The 8,385-nt window shown below is 32.1% G+C and overlaps 1 pseudogene; it reads left to right on the top strand.

Moving 5' to 3' along the window:
- Positions 1–2,895: 2,895 nt before the first annotated feature.
- Positions 2,896–3,922, top strand: LOC106325499 (annotated as a pseudogene).
- The last annotated feature ends 4,463 nt before the right edge of the window (positions 3,923–8,385 follow it).

The following is an 8,385-nucleotide window of genomic DNA, read 5'->3' as shown; positions in this document are numbered from 1 at the left end:
AAAAATTAAAATTCAAAATTTAGATTTCAATAGGTGAGGGTAAAACTCGGTTTAACTAGCTTATAGTTATACCAAATTGTACAATTGTTCGAAACTTCGTATAACTAGAACTCTAATTATACCAAGTTGTACCATTCAACAATGGCCAACTTAGTATAACTAAGTTCTAGTTATACAAAACTATACACTTTTACCAAGTTATACTCGAGCTGTTGTATAACTTGGTGTTACTGTTTTTTTCTGGGTTTGTAGTTTAACTTTTTTATAGTTCATATTTTCTTTCTAAATCTATGAAATCGAATGGAAAGAGAGGGAAACCGAATGAAAAAAAAACAAAAAATAAGAAAATATCTAAAAAGAAGAAACATGGAGAAAATTTTCAAAAATCCCATTCAAAAATTGTAAAAGACGAAGAATAAGAAGAAGAAAAGAAAATCTAAACCTCACTCTCTCGGGAGAATCAATGACGTAGAGAGGTGAAAAAAAGAAGAACTTGAAAAAGAAAAAGAATGAGAGAAGCGTAGAATGAATTATGTGCATGAGAGGAAATGATTAAATTAGGCTAAAGAAGATGGTATAATTTGTAAATATTTAAAATCAATAAGGGTTATGGGTCTTTTTAAATTAAATAAAAATGAAAATATTAAATTAAATTTACAGAAAGGAGTATATGGGATTAAAATTGAGAAGGAGTATTTGAGAATTTGATCTGGTATCCCCCTGTGTTAAAAGTGAAAGGTTATCCATATTGTGAAATCGAATGCAAAAAAAAAAAAAAAATGAAAATATCTAAAAAGAAGAAACATGGAGAAAATTTCCAAAAATCCCATTCCAAAATTGTAAAAGACGAAGAATAAAAAGAAGAAAATAAAATCTAAACCTCACTCTCTGGTAGGCCTGGGCGTTCGGGTATCCGTTAGCAATCGGGTCGGGTTTTTCGGGTTTTCGGATTTTCGGGTTTACGCTTATAGGTCCCATACTAAAATTTTATTAGTACGGGTCGGGTTTGGATAATAACACTTCGGGTTCGGTTCAAAATTGTATTGCATCATAAAACTCATAAAGTAATCATATGTCGTACGGATTCAGGTTATATCGGTTCGGTTCGGATATAACCAAAGTTAAAAACAAAATTTTGAAGTAAAACATAAAGAAAAACATCTAAATTAAATAAAAATTAATCTATCACGTATAAAATTGATAAAATAACAATAAAATGTTAAATCAAGCATGAAAGCAAACATCATTTGTAAAAAAATATGTATTGTCTTATAGAGAGTAGACTTTTTATTTCAATGAGCAAATTATAAAATACTTATTTATAACTAATTGTGTACTTAAAGCATTTATTAGAATTTTAATATTTATTATTATATATAATATTACCACAAATATTGAATTTAATAATTGGAATACTTATATATATTTCAAAATATTTATATTGACTATTAATTTCGGATTTTTCGGGTTACCCGTTCGGGTTTGGTTAATAATACTTCTGGTTCGGGTATTTTTTGTACCACCCTACAAGACCCATTCGGATATTTTTACGTTTCGGGTCAGATAACGAATCGGGTTTTTTCGGTTCGGGTTCGGTTCGGATTTCGGGTTCCTGATTTTATGCCCAGGCCTACTCTCTAAGGAGAATCAATGACGAAGAGAGGTGAAAAAAGAAGAACTTGAAAAAGAAAAAGAATGAGAGAAGCGTAGAATGAATTACGTGGATGAGAGGAAATGATTAAATTAGGCTAAAGAAGATGGTATAATTAGTAAATATTTAAAATCAATAAAGGTTATGGGTCTTTTTAACTTAAATAAAAATGAAAATGTTAAATTAAATTTACAGAAAGGAGTATATGGGATTAAAATTGAGAAGGAGTATTTGAGAATTTGATCTGGTATCCCCCAAATTTTCACCAATAATGGTATTGTGTTAAGTGAAAGGTTATCCATATTCTGAACCCATATATAAATTATCAACATACAATCATTAAACGCCTTGGTTCCATCACATCCTCTCAAGGTAAAAAAAGTTAGAATTTTGATTTTTCAATTATTCAACCAGTGATGATACCCATTAAGCCCAACATCCGAAACAAAGTGATTATTATCGCCATGAAATGTTGATTTCTAAATCTAGTATCTTTATATAAGTGAAAATTAATTTCACCAGACCAATTTATTACACACGACAAGGCTATTGGTTCATCTTCGACTCCAAGATTCAGATTTTCACTTACATGATGCAAGTTGTCCGCCATTTGGAACAAAGTAAAATTCAATCTAAAATAAAATATTATTGAAGAAAGGAGAGATAACTTGTGATGAAAAGTAATTTGAAATTTTCCAAATTAATAAATCGATATTTTTTAATAAATTGACTTTCACATCAATTATTCAAATTACATATTTTCAGGTTATCAATTTGAGTCTGAGTATTCTTTAAAAATTTTGAAACCCAATATGAGTTTCAATTTGGGCCTCACCATATCATATCATTTTAAAGAAAATTCAAGATAAAAACAGGGAGAAAATATATAAAACATAAAGTATTATTATTTGTTTCCCATTATGGGATGGGTCAAACCCATCAGGAAATAAAATGAGTAGCACCACCATCACACATTTCACTCATAGATAAAAATAAGACTCATGGAACTATCTTCCACATGGCATTATTTTAGTGGTTCAAACCGATAAAGATATCACCACCTTTCCATAGCATTTGTGGTTGTTACCATGCAATTAAAATTCACACATATCCACTCAAAATCAAACGGTCTAAATCCTATTCTACTAATCTCATGTATTTTCAACCCTCTGATCACTCCGCGGCTTGTTTCCATTGTTGATACCATTATATATAAACGACCAAAGCACTATACCCACACCTAACTCACATAGTAAATAACAAATAGAAAAGGGGATATGTCTTCCGTTATGCTCTCTTCCGCTACAATAGCCTCTTCTCCGTCTCATGCAACAATGGTCGCACCATTCATTGGACTTAAGTCCTCTGCGGCTTTCCCAGTGACATGCAAGGCCAAAACCAAAATTACTTCCATCACAAGCAACGGCTGAAGAGTTAACTGCATGAAGGTCATACATATTTCTTATACCCAAAATAAATTGATGGTTTTCAATTATGAATTATTCAAAACTAATATTCTTTTGTTGATTGGTAATAAACAGGTGTGGCCTCCTGTTGGCAAGCAGAAGTTTGAGACTCTCTCTTATCTTCCTGACCTTACCGATGTTGAAATAGCCAAGGAAGTTGACTACCTTATCCGCAACAAATGGACACCATGTATAGAATTCGAGTTGGAGGTAAGAAAATTTGAAAGAACTGTTTATATATATCTGGAATAGATAGATCTTGTAAATGATACTATGTTATAGATAATCACCATATGAATCTTGTAACCATCTCAAACTGTGCTTAGATATCATATGCAGATTTGTGTTGTAGAAAATGAAATTAAGGAGTCTCTATTTATGGTTTGTATTTTTTTTTTTTGTAGCATACCTTTGTGTACCGTGAGCACGGAAACATCCCTGGATACTATGGTGGCCGATACTGGACAATGTGGAAGCTTCCTTTGTTTGGATGCACTGACTCATCTCAAGTGTTGAAGGAAGTTCAAGAGTGCAAGAAGGAGTACCCCAACGCCTTCATTAGGATCATCGGATTCGACAACAACCGTCAAGCCCAGTGCATCAGTTTCATCGCCTTTAAGCCACTAAGCTTCGGCGATGCTTAATTTCACAGCTTTGTTGCTTTGTGTAAACAACAAACTTTATCCTTCCCCACCTTTGATTTTATCATATGTTTTCTATACAATCTTATCTTTTTCTAAAAAAAAATTTCGGATTTAGCGTTTGTGTTCATGATTGAAAGACATTTTCTATCGGATCCTCAAATGTCTGATGAATAAATATGAATGTTCTATAAATCATTGATTTTGAATTTTCATTCAAGAAAAACAAATCACAATTGCTCAAAACATGAAATCTACTAAAGTTGAAGAATAGTATGACAAGTACATTTAATCTTTGAATTGTCATCATTAAATTTAGCTACAAAAAACAAGTGTTTTCATTGAAATGAAGTAATTATTTGAAAAATTAGATTTACGCTAAAGCCTTTGTCACAGGTGTAGAAACATTTTCTAAACAATATCTTGAAGTAAAAGATGGGCCCACTGGAAATATGTGATGGAAACATAAGTGGACATTCATTCTTTAGGATACACTTTGTAGATAAGAATCTCATATATTCATATTTATTCTCATCTAACCATAGTATATTCAACGATATTGTGAAATCTGGATCATACGCATTTCTTATTTTGGCATTCATCTTAAACATTTTCCAATCAAACGACGTATTAACATATATTCACATAACCATATTGTTGGAACTATGCTGAGTAAATTTGTAATTATTTATGTTATTTACCTAGTTTTAAATATATAATTTTTTTGGGGTCATCAGCTTATACAGACTCATACTGACTCTGTAAACCAGATCGGAAGATATTGATCCATGTGAACGACGAAAAATGGTTGCTTCCTGACACTGTGTGCTAGGCTATCCGCCTTTGTATTTTGCGTCCTAGGTACATAGATAATTTCTGATTGGAGGAAACTTTCTTTTAGGACCTTAATATCTTCCAAATAATTTTCAAAAGCTGGTCATTCTTCTGGTTCTGAAACCATTTTCACCAATTGAGAGCAATCTGTTGCAAACGTGACTTGAAATTGACGTAAGTTTCTCATGCATTCCATTGTCCAGAGTAGTGCTTCCATCTCCGCATGAAGAGGATATAGACTAGCCCGAACATTTCTCGCCCCTAACAGCCCATCAAATCCTTCTAGAGTACTGAGCCAACCCTGTCTGGAGAAAATATCATTCTCCTTCCAGGAACTATCTGTGAAACACCATCTTTCTGGAATTGGCGGTAGAGTCGTAACCTCAATGTGTCGTACATTCCTTTGTTCATTCAATATATGTGTCTCAGCCCAACGTGTTGATTCTGTTTCTGCCAAATTAAGCGTGTCCCTAGGATCAATGTCCAGATTACTAAAAACTTTATTATTCATTTCTTTCCAAATATACCATAGTATCCAGGCAAACTGATGATCATCCATCTGCGAGAAAACTCTCCAGAAGAGATGATCCATGTTTGTGAAGAGTGAGATTGTTGGAAAATTAGTTGGATTTGATGGTATCTTTGAGAGAGCCCAAACCTGAAGTGCTGGAGGACATTCAAAAAACACATGGTTTATCGATTCCTAATCGGCTCCGCACCTCGCACAACTTATATCTCCATTTACCCCTCGCGCTTGCAGATTCTTCTTGACTGATATACATCTCGTCACCAATTGCCATAGAAAATGTTTTATCTTTGGTGGGCACCGTATTTTCCAGCAAAACGCTTTCAATACATCAACCGTGGATCCAAACATTAATGGTGGTTTGTCCCTGTCTGGGTAAACCCGTTCTATCTGATATCCTGATTTAACCGTATATTTTCCATTGTTTGTGAAATGCCATCCATCCCTATCTACCATCTGAGTTCTGCTCAGTGGTATGCTTTCTATAATTTTCACATCATGTGGGTCCACCAAAGCCCAAAGTGCCTGCGAATTCCAAGTTGGCGAAGTAGAATCAATAAGAGAATCCACTGTGAGGTATGGGTCATAATTGTGTTGGTTTTTATTAGCTGATCTCGGGCGAGTGGTTGGGAGCCATGGATCGTTCCATACAGATATAGATAATCATGATCCCACCCTTTTGATTAGTCCATTGCTTACCAGAGATCTAGCAGATATGATGCTCCGCCAGCCATATGACGGAGAATACAAAAGAATCGGTTCCAGGGGTGAGGCGTTCCTGTAATACCGACCTTTGAAAACTCGAGAAAATACTGTGTTTGGCTTCTCTATCAGACACCATGACTGTTTACCAAGCATCACTGTATCAAAATCAGTGATGTCTTTGAACCCCAAACCTCCTTCATCCTTATTTACACATACTTTATCCCATGATTTCCAGTACATGCCTCTTGTTCTTCCCTCTGGACTCCACCAGAATTGTGCTACCGCGGTCGTCATTTTTTTTTGCGGTTGCCTTAGGTAAACGATAGCAAGACATCACATAATTTGGTAATGTTGTAACCACTGATTTAATGATCACTTTCTTTCCTCCTTTTGTGAAAAGCTTAAAAGTCCAACCATTGACCCTATTATTTAGCTGATCCTGCACAAAGCTAAAAACTTGTATCTTGGAGCACCCAAAATTTTCTGGTAAACCTAGGTAAGATCCCATTCCTCCAATATTATGGATGTCCAAAATATCTCGGAACTCCTGTCTGGAAGATTCCTCAATCTTGTGCCCAAATTGAATCGAAGACTTATCAAAATTTATGAGTTGACCTGATACTACCTCATATTCCTTTAAGATTCTGAGAATGGTTTGACACTCTTCTCTTTGAGCTTTACAAAAAAAAAGAGGCTATCATCCGCAGAAAGCAAATGAGATATCGATGGACAAGCTCTGGCTACCCTCATTCCGGTTAATTCTTTCCTTCTCTCCACCTTCTTAATATTTACAATTAAAGCCTCAGTACACAAAATAAATGAATAAGGAGATAAAGAATCTCCTTGACGTAAACCCCTTATGTGGAATAATGAGACCACATGGTTGACCATTTAGTAAAACCCGATATTGAACCGATGATATACACTCCATCATTAGTTTAATCCAATGAAAATCAAAACCCATCTTTTGTAGTAAAGCTTTGATAAAATCCCATTCCACCATATCATAAGCTTTGCTCATGTCCGTTTTAATTTCCATATACTTTCTTTGACATACTTATGCTTTATTAGTCTGTAATCCATGAAACATTTCCTGGGCTATAAAAATATTATCAGAAATCAACTTTCCTGGCACAAATGCCGATTGAGTTTCTGATACGAGGAAGGGGAGGTATAATTTCAATCGCTGACACAAAACCTTCGAAATAATTTTATACCCTACATTACATAAATTGATTGGTCTCAGCTCCGTCATCCGTGTAGGCCTCTCCGTTTTTGGAATCACACATATATCAGTAATATTAAATATGTAATCTATGTAGAAAAAAATCAATTTTTATTAGTTAAATAAAATACTTTTTAAGTAAATATCTTATAAGAAAAATAATGTGTTATGAAAAATCTTTTTTTTTAAAAAAAATAAATGATTTATTTTTTCCAGCTAATCTAAATAAATTAAGATTTTATTATCAAAATAATTTTAATCGTAATTGAATACATAAAGTACATTTTGTTTTCATGTGTTTCCTTATGTTAATTAGACAAGGTGGAGATTGGCCGAACGGGGGTAGGTCAGAAAAAATAATTAATTTACATAAATTATCATAACAAAGAGCCCACAAAATCTATCTTCTTACTCTATTATTTCCTCAAACAAAGAGCCTGCATGTAAATATCTTATAAGAAAAACGTTCTCTTTGGTGTATCATTTTATAAGAAAAATGAAAATATGAATAGTACCCCCTCAGAGTTGAAGAAACACTATCCACAATGTTATTTTACTTTTGATTTTTTTTTTACAAATTGATCCTTAAAATTTTATATGGTTTAGTTTTATATCTAAAAGATTAGTATTTTTGTTTTATACTATAGTTTTATATAACATTGTATATTATATTCATAATTCTATTACAAACAAAACTTATATATATAATAAAGATTTAGTTAAGATAAAATTTAGTTGACTAAATTTTTTACGTTTTTTGTTTTGAAAAAAAGAGTTTTAGAATTAATAACAAATACTGATAATAGAATATAATTGAAATATTTATTTTATGAGAAAATAAAGGAGTCATATCTTTTGTATCTATCTTATTAAAGTAAAAGTAATTTAAACTTTTATTTGGCAACATAGATAGCAGTTAAAAAAATAGTGATGTTTGGAAACATGAATAGCAGTAAGTTAGAAAAAAAAGTAATGGACTTATGCTATTAAAAAAATTGGAAGTCCATTACATTATATTAAAAAGTAATGAGCTTATGTTACTTGATATATATATTCAAATCAAAATAATAATTTAAAATTGATTTATATCAAAAATTCATTCAAGAATATACATATATATTCAAAATTTTATTTTTACTTACATATTTTTCAATAACCACTGTAAAAATGTTTTCAATATACATAAGAAAAATACAATACAAAGCTCAATTTCAAACACCAACTTAAATTATGGTTTTTATATTTCACATTGAAATTTAAAAATATAATATATGTACTAATTTATATGATTGTACGTAAAAATATTATTAATTATAAGATTACTTATTTGATGGTAC

This window comes from Brassica oleracea, chromosome C2, assembly GCF_000695525.1.
Source record: "Brassica oleracea var. oleracea cultivar TO1000 chromosome C2, BOL, whole genome shotgun sequence".
Classification (NCBI taxonomy): Eukaryota; Viridiplantae; Streptophyta; class Magnoliopsida; order Brassicales; family Brassicaceae; genus Brassica; species Brassica oleracea.
This window is presented reverse-complemented; position numbering and strand designations above follow the sequence as displayed.